We start from the raw sequence: 13,494 nt of genomic DNA, 5'->3' as shown, positions 1-13,494 counted from the left end.
TTTATTCAGGATTGCTTTGGCTATTTGGAGATTTTTGTGATTCCATATACATGTTAGAATTGTTTTTTACATTTCTGTGAAGAATATTATTGGTGTTTTGATAGGGATTGCATTAAATCTATAGATTGCTTTGGGTATTTTATAGCTATTTTAACAACATTAATTCTTTCAATGTATGAACATGGACCATCTTTCTATTTATTTGTGTCCTCTTTAATTTCTTTTATCAATGTTTTATAGTTTCCAGTGTAGAGATCTTTCACCTCTTTGGTTAAGTTTATTCCTAGGGGGGTTTTTTGTTTGTTTGTTTTTTCTTTCTTTCTTTTTTCCTTCCTTCCGTTCCTTCCCTCCCTCCCTCCATCCATCGGTCCCTCCCTTCCTCCCTCCCTCCCTCCCTTCCCTCCCTCCCTCACTCCCTCCCTCCCTTCCCTCCCTCCCTCCCTCCTTCTTTCCTTCCTTCCTTCCTTCCCTGTATAGCAATGATATTTTTATATTTTGATTTGGCCTTCTGACACTTTATTGAATTCATTTCCTAGTTCTAATAGTTTTTTGTCAAGTCTTTAAGACTTTCTAGATATAAGATTATGTCATCTGCAAATAGAAACAATTTGACTTCCTCATTTCCAATATGAATGCCTTTTATTTTTTTTTCTTGCTTAATTATTCTGGTCAGGACTTCCAGTACTATGTTGAATAGAAGTGGTGAAAGTGGGCATCCTTGTCTTATTCCTGATCTTAGAGAAAAATCTTTCAGCTTTCCCCCATTCAGTATTATGTTAGCTGTGGGCTTGTCATACATGGCCTTTATTGGATCGAGGTACATGTATTCTATGCCTACTTTGTTGAGAATTTTTATTTTGAAGGGATACTGAATTTTGTCAAATGCTTTTTCAGCATTTAATGAAGTGATCATGTGGTTTTCGTCTTTCTTTCTATTAATGTGGTGTATCACATGTATTGAAATGCGTTTATTGAACTATCTTTGCATCCCTGGGATGAACCTCACTTGATGATAGTGAATGATATTTTTAATGTGCTATTGAATTTGGTTTGTCAATACCTTGTTGAGAATTTTTGCATCTATGTTTATCAGAGATATTGGCCTGTAGTTTTGTTTTATTGTGTGCCCTCATCTGGTTTTGGAATCAGCATAATGCTGGCCTTGTAAAATGCATTTGGAACTATTCCCCTCTCTTCAATTTTCTGGAATAGTTTGAGAAGAATTGATATTAGCTTTTCTTTAAATGTCTGATAGAATTTAGCAGCAGAGCCATTGGGTCAAGGACTTTTTGTGATGAAAGACTTTTTATTACTGATTCAATTTTCTCACTTGTTTTTCCTCTATTCAGGTTTTCTATTTCTTCATAATTTAACCTTCGGGTGTTATATGTGTCTAGGCATTTATCCTTTTCTTTTATGTTTTCAAATTTGTTTGCGTATAGTTGTTATTCATGAGTCTCTTATGATCCTTTGTGTTTCTGTGGTGTCAGTTGTAATGTATCCTTTTTCATCTCTGACTTTATTTGCATCTTCTCTCTTTATTGTTAGTCTAGCTAAAGGTTTGTTGATTTTATCTTTTCAGAAAAAAGAACTCTTTTTTGCTAAGTTTTTAAAAATGGCTTTTTTTTTGGCCTGGTGTGGTGGCTCATGCCTGTAATCCCATCACGTTGGGAAGCTGAGGCAGGTGGATCACCTGAGGTCAGGAGTTGGAGACCAGCCTGGGCAACATGGTGAAACCCTGTCTGTACTAAAAATACAAAAATTAGCTGGGCATGGTGGTGGAAGCCTATAATTCCAGCTACTGGGGAGGCTGAGGCATGAGGATCACTTGAACCTGGGAGGCAGAGGTTGCAGTGAGCTGAGATCACACCACTGCACTCCAGCCTGGGTGACAGAGCAAGACTCCATTTCAAAAAAAATAAAAAAATAAAAAATAAATGAAGTAAAAATTGCTTTTCTTGGCCTTGTTTCATTTATTTCTGACCTCAACTTTATTACTTACTTATTTCTAACAATTTGGGGTTTGGTTTGTTTCTGTTTTTCTAGTTCCTTGAGGTGTGTCATTAGGTTATTGGAAATCTTTCTTCTTTTTTGATGTAGGTATTTATGGCTATACACTTCCCCCTTAGAACTGCTTTTGCTGTGTCCCATTGGTTTTGGTACAATGTGTTTCCACTCTTATTTTTCCTCAATAAATTTTAAAATTCCCTCTTTAATTTCTTCATTGACCTAGTGGTTATTTGGGAGCATGTTGTTTAATTTCCATACATTTGTACTTCTGTTGTAGTGTTCCTTCTGTTATTGATTTCTAGTTTTTATACCATTGTGGTCAATAAAAAAATTCTTGAAATGATTTCAACATCTTGCATTTGTTAAGACCTATTCTGTGGCCTAATACATGATCTATCCTGGAGAATGTTCCATGTGCAGTTGAGAAGAATGTGTATTCTGCAGTGCTGGGTGGAATGTTCTGTACGTCTGTTAAGTCCATTTGGACTATGAGCAGTTTAAGTCTGATGTTTCTTGTTTTTTGTTTGTTTGTTGTTGTTTTTTGTTTGTTTGTTTTATAGAGACAGGGCATGTGCCACCGAGATCAACTAACTTTTAAAAATTTTTATAGAGAAGGAGTCTTGCTATGTTGCCCAGGCTAATCTTGAACTCCTGGCCTCAAGTGATCCTCCTGCATTGGACTGCCAAAGCATTGGGATTATAGGCATAAGCCACCATGCCTGGCCTAAGTCTAATGTTCCTGTCATGATTTTCTGTCTAGATGATCTGTCCGTTGTTGAAAGGGGGATGCTGAAGTACCCTACTGTTATTGTATTACAATCTCTCTCTCCTTTTAGAGCTAATAATATTCATTTATGTTAGGGTGCTTCATGATATAGTATTCATAATATTATATATTCATCATATATTAGGGTGCTTCAGTGTTGAGTGTATATGTATTTACAGTTGTTAATCCACTTGTTGGATTGATTCCTTTGTCATTAGATAATGACCTCCTTTGTTGCTTTTTATAGTTTTTTACTTAAAATCTATTTTATCTGATAAAATGTCTAGCTCTTTTATCCTTTCAGGAGTATGAGTACTCCTGCTTACTTTTGGTATCTGTTTGCATGAAATATCTTTTTCCATTCCTTTACTTTCAGTCTATGCTTGTCTACCAGTGAGGCTAGTCTCTTGTAGGGAGCGTATAGTTGGGTCTTGTTTTTAAATCCATTCAGGAGCTCACTTTAAATTGGATAATTTAATCCATTTATATTCACAGTTATTATTGATAAGTAGGATGTACTCCTGCCATTTGATTGTTTTCTGGCTGTTTGGTAGATTCTTTTTTCTTCCTCTCTTACTGTTTACCTTTGGTTCAGTGGTTTTCTGTGGTATTAAGCATTGTTTACTTTCTTTTTCTTGTTTGTGTGTCTGTTTTAATTTCTTTTTTTTTTGTAGTTATTATGGGGCTAACACAGAGTCTTGTAGTTATAATAGACAACTTTAAGCTGATAATAATTTAACTTTGGTTGCATAAAAATGCTCCATACTATTGTTCTCCTTCCACAATTTATATTTTCATTGCCTTAATTTATATCTTTATTGCATGTTCCTTAGCCACTAATTGTAGCTCTTATTGACCATTTTGACTTTTACTTTTCATACTAAAGCAATGAAAGATTTACATAGCACCATTATAACACTGGGGTAGTATCAGTTTGATTATGAATGTACTTCTACTGGTTATTGATTTTTAGCTTCCAGTTGCAGCACTCCTTTAAGCATTTCTTGTAAGGCTGGTCTAGTGGTAATAAATCCCCCCAGTTTTTGCTTATCTGGGAAGGTCTTTATTTCTCTCTCATTTCTGAAGGATGAGAGTTTTGCTAGATATAGTGTTCTTGGTTAACAGGGGTTTTGTTTTGTTTTGTTTTTCAGCACTTTGACTATGTCATCCCATTCTCTCCTTGCCTGCAGGGTTTCTGCTGAGAAATCTACAGAGATTCTAATGGAGATTCCCTTATATGTGACTGATGCTTTTGTCTTATAGCTTTTATAATTCTTTCTTTGTCTTTGATTTTTGGCCATTTGATTATAATGTGCCTCAGAGAGGATCTTTTTGGGTTGAATCTAATTGGGGATCTTTGTGCTTCCTGGATCTAGATGTCCATGTCTCTCCCAAAACTTGTAAACTTTTCAGCTATTATTTTGTCAAATAGATTTTCTGTGCTTTTGTTTATCTCTTATCCCTCTGGCATTTCTATAGTACAGCTATTTCTTTGCTTAATGATTTCCCTTAAGTCTCATTCACTTTCTTCATTCCTTTTTTTTCAGGTTCAGACATGTATATATTTTTTACTTACAAGTATTCATCTGACCAAAATTCAGCATAACCTTTATTGAACACTTAACAATTGTTTTGTATTTAAAATAACATTTCATTCAAACTTTATATAATTCAGTAAAGTTTTTATACAGCAAGCAATGCTTAAACCTGGAAAATCTGTAGAAAAGAGATTTTCACACAAAATGAGGAAAGAAAAATGTGAGGTATCCCTCATACACACATATACATTCATTCTGGCCCATGTACATGCGCACACACACACACACTCACACCTGTGTGTTCACACAGGCATATTCATTCTCACTCACAAAGTGGCTGCAGCATAGGCAAAAGATTGTAGGTCCAAAGGAAAACGATTGATTGTTCTAATAAAGAGTCCATGTAGCTAAGAAAAAACTAAAACAAAACACAGTAATCTTCTGAGGAAATTACTACCTCAAAAAATGTTCTCAAGGTGAATTTGAGATCTAAGCCTACTAAATTACTTTTGCACAACAGCTCCCTGCAGTCCAAGGCAACTTGTGCAAATAGAAGGAATCAAATGAAACTGGTTTCTGTACTTTTTTTTTTTTTTTTTTGAGATGGAGTCTCACTCTGTCGCCCAGGCTGGAGTGCAGTGGTGTGATCTCAGCTCACTGCAACCTCTGCCTCCTGGGTTCATGCCATTCTCCTGCCTCAGTCTCCCAAGTAGCTGGGACTACAGGCACCTGCCATCACGCCCAGCTAATTTTTTGTATTTTTAGTAGAGATGGGGTTTCGCCGTGTTAGCCAGGATGGTCTTGATCTCCTGACCTCGTGATCCGCCTGCCTCAGCCTCCCAAAGTGCTGAGATTACAGGCGTGAGCCACCTGTACTTTCTTAAACAAGGATGTAGGATGCTCACAGGTGCCTAGGGGCGCTCTCATCATGCCAGGTACTGCTGCAGTGCCATCTTTGCCTTGTCACAAAGGTCTTAATCTGGTGGCTGACTCGGTTTATGTAGAATATCTATGATGCCCATGTCTCATAATTTATCCTGGCATTCTTGTGAACCTTCCTGTTCATTCCGTATGAGGTTTGATATACAAAACATAGCTGGAAGCTGCAGTTTGACATGTGAATGGTCCATGTAATATTTGATTTTCTGAAGGATATCATCATTGGTCATAATACATTCTTTTGCTGTTGTCTCATCTTTTATATTGGCTAAGATGCACAGTATCTACTCTTTGACCTTAGAGTTATGTTCCCCTTCCAGAATAAGGATGACAGCTTGCATAATTTGCTTTCCATGAGTACTCATTATTTTATTATATGAAGCCAGGTCAAGAGGAGATTTCTAAGAAGTCCCAGTGTCTTCATCAGCACATTCAAATCTGAATCTGATAATAACCAGAATAGCTGTTCAGTACTCAAGCTTTGTAGCATGTCTGCTTTTATTTTTTCTTCAGCCTGAAATGCCATATTCATTAAAGCCCAAATTCTGCTCACTCATAAAGCAGAATTTTCACTCTGGGTTAATCCACAAAGTAGCTTTACAACTCCTGATTTTAAAATTGACTCTTTCCTTGGAGAAAATTCAAGAAGATTATATACCATGGAAGATGCTGCTACTAGGATTTCATCTGGTGCATTTTGTAAAACCTTCATTAAAGGTTTTCACAGAGTGTGATCCTAGAAAGTGTTTTGAAGCTGCTGCACAGATCTGAATAAACGGTGCAAACATCTGACAGCAGGTAACCGCACCTTGACACTAGACTCAGACAAGCCAGTCACAATTCAGTCCATCATATTTTCAGTCTCAGGGCTTTTCTTCTGAATGTCTTCATCATTTGCTCTAAGAGAGTCGTAGAGATTGAATGCAGCCTGTCAGAGTTCATGAGCATGTTTTAAATCACGATCAAGCCTTTTACTATCAGTGATGGCACTCAATGAGTTGGGATACTTGAAATAGTCAGCAAACATGGCGATGAGGTGATCAGTTACACTAGCGATTCTCTGTAGCTCAATATCTGGTTCAATCAGATGGGCAAGTGTCTCAGCTCCTTTAACTCTCTCCTCTAGTAATCTCTTCTTACTGCATGTTTGAACCAAATAAGGCAATGTCTTTAATACAGTTGTTATCTGTCTGAATTGCTCCAGCTGTATACATGTAAGTTAAACATTTTGCTGATGTAAGCTGCATCTCAATATGCTTATCCCTCTGTAACATCGTCACAAAAATCTGTGATAACAATTCTCCATCAACTAAAACATTTACCAGGGTAAAACTGAGAAACATTTCAGTGCTTGCATTTGAACTTTGTAGAAGAATGAGGTTAGTAGGTGAGCAATATTCTTAACTGCACCACGGCTAAATAAAATTGTTTGATGATCTGGCCCCTTTACAGCAGTGTGAGACGATCCGACCGATGTACTCCTGGATATAGTGGAACCTGCTAAGCAGTGCCGTGAGGTGCGGTGTCACTGTGGCATCTGTAAACAGTAGCTCCTTTGGAGTGACAGGACTGGAGAATTCCAGTAACTTTCATTCATGGTCTGAAAGGAAGCTCATGCAGATTGGGGTCTCCAACAGGCACACCATCTTGAGCCTTCCCGTTTGGCTGCTCTCATTCTTTTTTATTCTCATTTTCTTTTCTGACTAGGTTATTTCAAAAGACCTGTCTTAAAGTTTCAGAATTCTTTTTCCTCCTTCCTCTTATCCTCCTTTTCCTCCTCTTCCTCCTTCTCCTGTGGTCTGTTGCCAGCCCCATTCTGCTTCCACTTCTTGTACTATGGGTATTGAGCACATCCTGAGTGCTCTTACAGTCTGTGGCCATGTTGGCTGATGCCTTTACTCTGATCTAGTCCCAGTTGCTCTCTATCTTTCAGGGTCTTCTGGTAATTTCCATGTCCCTGATAGAGCCCCTTCTTGCTTTCTAGTATGGTTATGCATTCTCTCTCTCTCTTTCTCTTTCTTTCTCCTCCCTTCCTTCCTTCCCTTTCTTCCTTCCTTTTTTTCTTCCTTCCTTTCTTCCTTCCTTTCTTTCTTTCTTTCTTTTTTCTTTCTCTTTCTTTCTTTCCTTCCTTCCTTCTCTTTCTTTCTCTTTCTTTCTCTCTTTCTTTCTTTCTTTCCTTCCTTCCTTCCTTCCTTCTTTCTTTCTTATCATTTTGAGGGTTTTGTATGGGATGAGGAGACTGGTATATATACTCTGTTTACCTCCCTAAAAGCAGAAGTCTGACTTTTACAGTTCTATCACATATCTGACAGTTTGGGTCTCATCCACCCCCTCCCCACCACTTATCAGATATTTCAGATCCATGGTTAGACATAACTGTGGAGCACTGGCATTTTAAAGACTTACTGGGGAATATGCCAAGCTTATGGAATCCCCAGAGGAGTCCTCTTCTCTGAGACGTCTGAGGGAACAGTAGGTGCTGTCTAGGGAAAAAAGGTCAGCAGATGGCCGGCTGGCTGGTGGATGGTGTAGGAGTTGGGAAAAGCATGAACAAAAATGTGGACATATATGATAGAGTGTGTTGTGGTGGCCTTGTAGGGATCAGAGCAGAAAGAACAAAGTGTGGTGGGAGTCCCAGAAAGGAGGCATCTCTTTGAAGAGAAGCCATAACACTACTGCCATGTGTTTTAGACATGAGACAATGACAGTCCTGTTCCACAGATAGTGGGGGCTGGAGAGAACAGAGTCTGCAGCCTGTAGTCCAGTAATCTCTCTCCTGCCCCAACAGCCCAGCAGTGGCTCAGGTGTGAGCTGATGTTTCTTGACCTTGACCAGTGCTAATTTCTTGTGAAGGATGCTTTAGTCTCAGGGCCCCTCACTGACACAGGACCCTTCCAAGGCTCTGGGAGAGTGGGAAGAACCCTGATTAGGTGTTTACATGGTCATATGTCTCCCTTAAAATATGAAAAAGTAAGACATTTTGTAGTATTGCTTTAAAAACATGCCCAAATTATATAAGCTTTGAGCCCCACAGAACTGGATTCTGCCCCTAAATGAAGGACTTAGTTTCAGTTAGCAGAGAAGTTGGATAAATAATCAAGCTGGAGAAAAAAGTATGAAAGATTATTCCACTTAGGGAAGACACACTACAGGTGAGCAGCCTTGGCTCTCAGAAAGTGAAGTTTAAAAAGATCAGATGGTCTTAGCGGATGGTCTTAGGCCAAACTTCTTGACAGTGATGTTCAAGACTAAAGGGTGAATGACAACAGCAATGACTGATGATATGAATGTGATGTTTTTGGCCATTTTGCAGGACCAGGCAGTTAAATGGCACTTGTACCAGCTTGGTGGACATGGAGCTCTTCCTTCATTATTCCCTCATCCCATCAGTAAGTAAAGGCAGGGGAAGGGTGAGGAGGGCAGGAAAGGGCAGCTGGGCTGCTGCCAAACACAGATTCCCAAAGAGACCTGAGTAGATCAGAGGAAAGAGATCAGCTGAGTTTCCTTCTAAAATGTCTTACATTATATACGAAAAATATGGCAGAAGAAGGCTTTGTGGGCCCGAGAATCAGGCATATGGACTTTTAGGAGAGTGAAACAGGCTTTTCCAATGAAGTAATGATGGCTCTGAGGTCAGTTGGAAGATGTAGTTAAGGATATTGCAGACAGAAGGGGAGAGCACATGCAGAGGCTCTGGGGAGGGAGGGAGAAGGCAGAGTGGGAAAAGCTGAGAAGTTCAGCCATGGCTGGAGTGAGGAATTGAGGCAGAGAGGTCTGGGGAGGGAGGGAGAAGGCAGAGTGGGAAAAGCTGAGAAGTTCAGCCATGGCTGGAGTGAGGAATTGAGGCAGAGAGGTCTGGGGAGGTGGGCGGGGCAGGCCAGGCAGAGCCCTTTGGGGCTCTGTGTTTAGTTTTGCCTTCATTCTAAGTACAGTAGGAAATAATGGAAGTGTTTCCAGCATGAAGATGGTGTGATCAGATTTATGTTTTTAAATGATCTCTCTGGTTGCAATGCAGAGATCGAGTTGGAGGTGGGCAAGAGATGAGGCAGGAAGACCAACTGGGAGACTTGCAGGGATCCAGGTGAGACGTGATTTTATCATATCCTAGATGATGATGTCAACTCCGGAAGTTCAGGAGGTGAAAACAATAGGACTTGTAATGGGCTGGATAGGAAGGTTAGGGAGAGGGGCAGGTTGAGGATGACTTAGGTTTCTAACTTGCACAATGAAAGGATGATGGTAGCTGTCATTTACTCATTAAGGAACATTAGAAGAGATCCAGGTTTGGGGCAGATATAAGACATACTTGGCCAGGCACAGTGGCTCCTGCCTGTAATCCCAGCACTTTGGGAGGCCGAGGCAGGTAGATCACTTGAGTCTAGGAGTTTGAGAACAGGATGGGCAACATGGCAAAACCTCATCTCTACAAAAATTAGCTGGAGGTGGTGGCATGTGCCTGTGGTCCCAGCTACCCAGGAGGCTGAGGTGGGAGGATCAGCTGAGCCTGGGAATTTGAGTCTGCAGTCAGCCGTGATTGTGCTACTGCACTCCAGCGTGGGTGACAAAGTGAGACCCTGTCTCAAATAAAAAGATGCATACTGAAGCTTTTGATAAAAGCTTTGAGAAGCTTTCAATACATTAAAAAGAAATATCAACTGTGTAGTTGGCTAAATAGTTTTGGAGCTCATGGACAAGGTCGGGGCTGGAGATTCAAATTTAAGTCTTCTGCGTATTTATGGTTATTAAAACATGGACATGAGGCTAGGCACAATGGCTCACACCTGTAATCCCAGTGCTTTGGGAGGCCAGGGTGGAAGGATCACCTGAGGCCAGGACTTTGAGACCGTCCTGGGTGACATAAATGAGATCACCAAGAGAAGACCAGGTAAGATGAGTAGCCCTTGGACTGAGCTATAAGGAACTCTGCAGCAAGGGCTGGGGTAAAGAGTGATCCAGCAGAGAATGCTGAGAAATAATGGGGAAAAATCAAGAAAACATGGTTGTAATGAAGGCCTAGGGAAGAGAGTACTCAAAGAAGAGGGAATGGTCAACACTGTAGAATGCTGCTGGGAGATGAAGCTAGATTTGGACTTCAAGTATACACGGGACCAAGCCACAAAACGGTCATCAGTGACTTTGGCCATAGCTGTTTCAGCAGAGTGATGAGGGTAGAAGCCAGGTTCAGGGGTTGAGGAGCCAGTGACAGGTGAGGGAATGGAGACACAAGTGTAGACAATTCTCAAGAAGTTTCTGATAAAGGCAGGAGAGAGAAAGAGCATCAAGTTTGTGAGAACATGACTGAATCCACAGAAAAGCAGCAAAGAAGCCTTTGCAACCTGGCAGTTATTACTGCCTTTTGACAGAAGAGGAAACTGAGGTACAGAAAAGTTAAATCTCCCTCTCAACCAGGATGTGAGAGAGACCAGATTTGAACATACATCTGTTCAGGGAAACAAAAAGGAAGGCTCAGTACAGAACATTCTGGTAGCTCAAGAGTGCATGCAGTCAGCCCCCTGGCTCTGGAGTTTGAGGTGTCACTAATGTTCTGTGCACTCTGCTAACCCACACGTTTGTTTTCAGGGAGGGCTCAGAGGCCATGCTGAGAATGAACATGCCCACTAACTCTCATCTTCTCTTCTTACAGCTCTTCATCATGTTGATCTTGTCCTTCCTTCAAAGATGAGAGCATTGTAGACAGAGAGATGATACCTCTTACCTGCTGGGGAACTGCTTTGGCATTATCATGTGAGTTGAGTCAACCCCTAAAGCTTGGGGTATCCTGTGGTTGGAGCCAATGCCAATTATGAGGTCAGATAGCTACCAGGACCTCTCCTCCACCTCTACCCCACTGTGCACAGCCCTGCCCCTCCGTGCCCCAACCCAACCAAAGCTCTCAGAGTTCAGAATTGGTTTCCAAGCCATTGCAGCTATCAGCACCCAGGGCTGCTCAAATATGCTTAAATCATCTCACAGAGACACAGCCTACTATGGAAAAGACCTTCCCACACTTGAGACTATGGCTACCTCAGGAGGCAGGAGGGAGAGAGCTCCCTGTGAATGGAGACAGCAAAGCTTCTTGTTAGGATGGCACCATGGGTCATGCACCAGGAGAGCTTTCAGAGCTTTTCTAGCTCTGCCATTTTGAGTCTCTGCAGCTCATATCACATTCTTCCTTGAGTTCTGATTGTTCGTATCTCTGTTTCATCACTTCTTATAATCATCTTCATCATCATGCAGTTAACATTTATTGCACACCATCTGTGACCCAAGCACTGAACCATTTGCTTTGCCTACATTATTCTGACAAATCCTCTTGCCAATCTAGCATGGTAGAAATTGTTATCCTCATGCAATGAATGAGGGAACTCAAGCTTAGAGAGGTTAAGTGACCTACCCATGGCCACACAGCTAACAAGTGACAAGACCTTTAGCCCAGAGCAGCCTTATATTCTTTTGAATCCCCCCAGTGTTATAACCTTAGCAGGCTCAAGCTGTGGACATGCTGAGGTCTCAGCCAAGGGCTCTGGAGAAGAGAGAAAGCACAGATGTCAGAACTGAGGCAAGGGGTGACCTGAGCTGCAGGTGAGAGATTCATTCTAGATACCACCCACTGGGGCAGTCAGCACTTTCCAAACTGCCAGGTCTGAGACCCATTGGTTGAGGCATAGAAAGAGACTGAAGCTGGTGGATAAAGACCTTCAGTTCTGCCCTAGACATTTAGCATGTAGGGGCTGGCACAGGACTTTATAAAGTAGGAGGTCCATAGCAGTTACATTCAACTACTTTGAATTACATGGATAATGACACAATTGACGTGCTGCCTGGCTACTTTCCCACCTAAACCCCTGCTTGTCTGATAATTTTGGCCCACTACTTCTCCGAGCAATAACTCCTCACGTGTGTGGCACTCTGCAGGTGATAAAGCAGTTCATCATTTGCTGTCCACAATGAATGTGATAGGGGCAGAGTAGGGGATTGTGTCTCTGTTTTAAAGGTGAGGAAACTGAGTCTCACATAGCTCTTAAGTACTACAGATGAGATCTTGATTAGATTTCGATTCAGTTCAACAAAATGCATGTCCACAAACCTGCACTAAGCGCCTACTCTTTCCAAGGTCCATTGCTAGGTCCCCACCCCTAAGGGGTTTATAGTTTACTAAACAAGTGGAGAGCCACGGTTACAGGGAAGCAGAGATTCTAAGTCAGAGAGGAAATAATATGACAGAGATAGACCCTGTCTCAAAAGGGTCTGGTGTGGTGGCGCCCACCTGTAGTCCCAGGTACTTGGGAGGCTAAGGTGGGAGGATCGCTTGAGCTCAGGAGGTTGAGGCTGCAGTGAGCCGAAATTACACCATTCTACTCTAGCCTGGGTGACAGAGGTATGCTCAACAGGGACATTAACTTAATGCTGAGGGGACACGGATGGGGTAGCCTCACTGGCAGTGGGTGAACAGGGAGGCTTCCTGGAAGATGTGCTCCTTCTGCTGAGCCTTAAATGTGAAGGCGAGTGAGCCAATGGGACTCCCTGCCTGCAGTGCCTGGCTCTCCCTTCCCTCCTGAGTTTTCATTAAGGCCCACTTTAAATGGCCGTTCCCTTTTCATTCATTCAAAGAGACTTTTTTCTTCTCCCAAATGCAACTGCTTCCTCTGACCTATACAAAGCTGTCTTGGTTAGAAGAAACAGATATTCACTCAAGCTTGTTTACATTAAGGAAGAGAAAGTATTTTTCTTTTTCTTTTTCTTTTTTTTTTGAGATGGGGTCTAGCTCTGTCACCCAGGCTGGAGTATAAGGATATAATTTTGGCTCACTGCAGCCTCAACCTCTTGGGCTCAGGCCATCCTCCCAGCTTAGCCTTCCGAGTACCTGGGACTACAGGTGGGCACCACAACACCCGGCTAATTTTTGTATGTTTTGTAGAAACAGGGTTTCTTGTTTCATGTTGCCCAGTCTGGTCTCAAGCTCCTGGGTTCAAGCAACTCACCTATCTTGGCCTCCCAAAGTGCTGAGATTACAGATGTGAGCCACCGCACCTGGTGAGAAAGGATCTTTTTTTTTTTTTTTAACAAAGTTAGAGTCTCACATAAACCAACAGAACAGGCCTCATGGGAACTGGATCTCTTGAGATGGGAATCTGTGGGAGATTGATTTTTTCTCTCTCTTTCTGCCCCTCTGTGTTACTGGTGCCTCCTCAGCACCGTTCTACCATTTTCCTCTCTGACTTAGAATCTCTGCTTCCCTGT

The 13,494-nt window shown here is 41.5% G+C and overlaps 1 pseudogene; it reads right to left on the bottom strand.

Moving 5' to 3' along the window:
* Positions 1–5,240: 5,240 nt before the first annotated feature.
* Positions 5,241–6,594, bottom strand: LOC100613729 (armadillo repeat-containing protein 8-like; annotated as a pseudogene).
* Positions 6,595–13,494: the final 6,900 nt, after the last annotated feature.

This window comes from Pan troglodytes, chromosome 11, assembly GCF_028858775.2.
Source record: "Pan troglodytes isolate AG18354 chromosome 11, NHGRI_mPanTro3-v2.0_pri, whole genome shotgun sequence".
In the NCBI taxonomy this organism is placed as follows: Eukaryota; Metazoa; Chordata; class Mammalia; order Primates; family Hominidae; genus Pan; species Pan troglodytes.
This window is presented reverse-complemented; position numbering and strand designations above follow the sequence as displayed.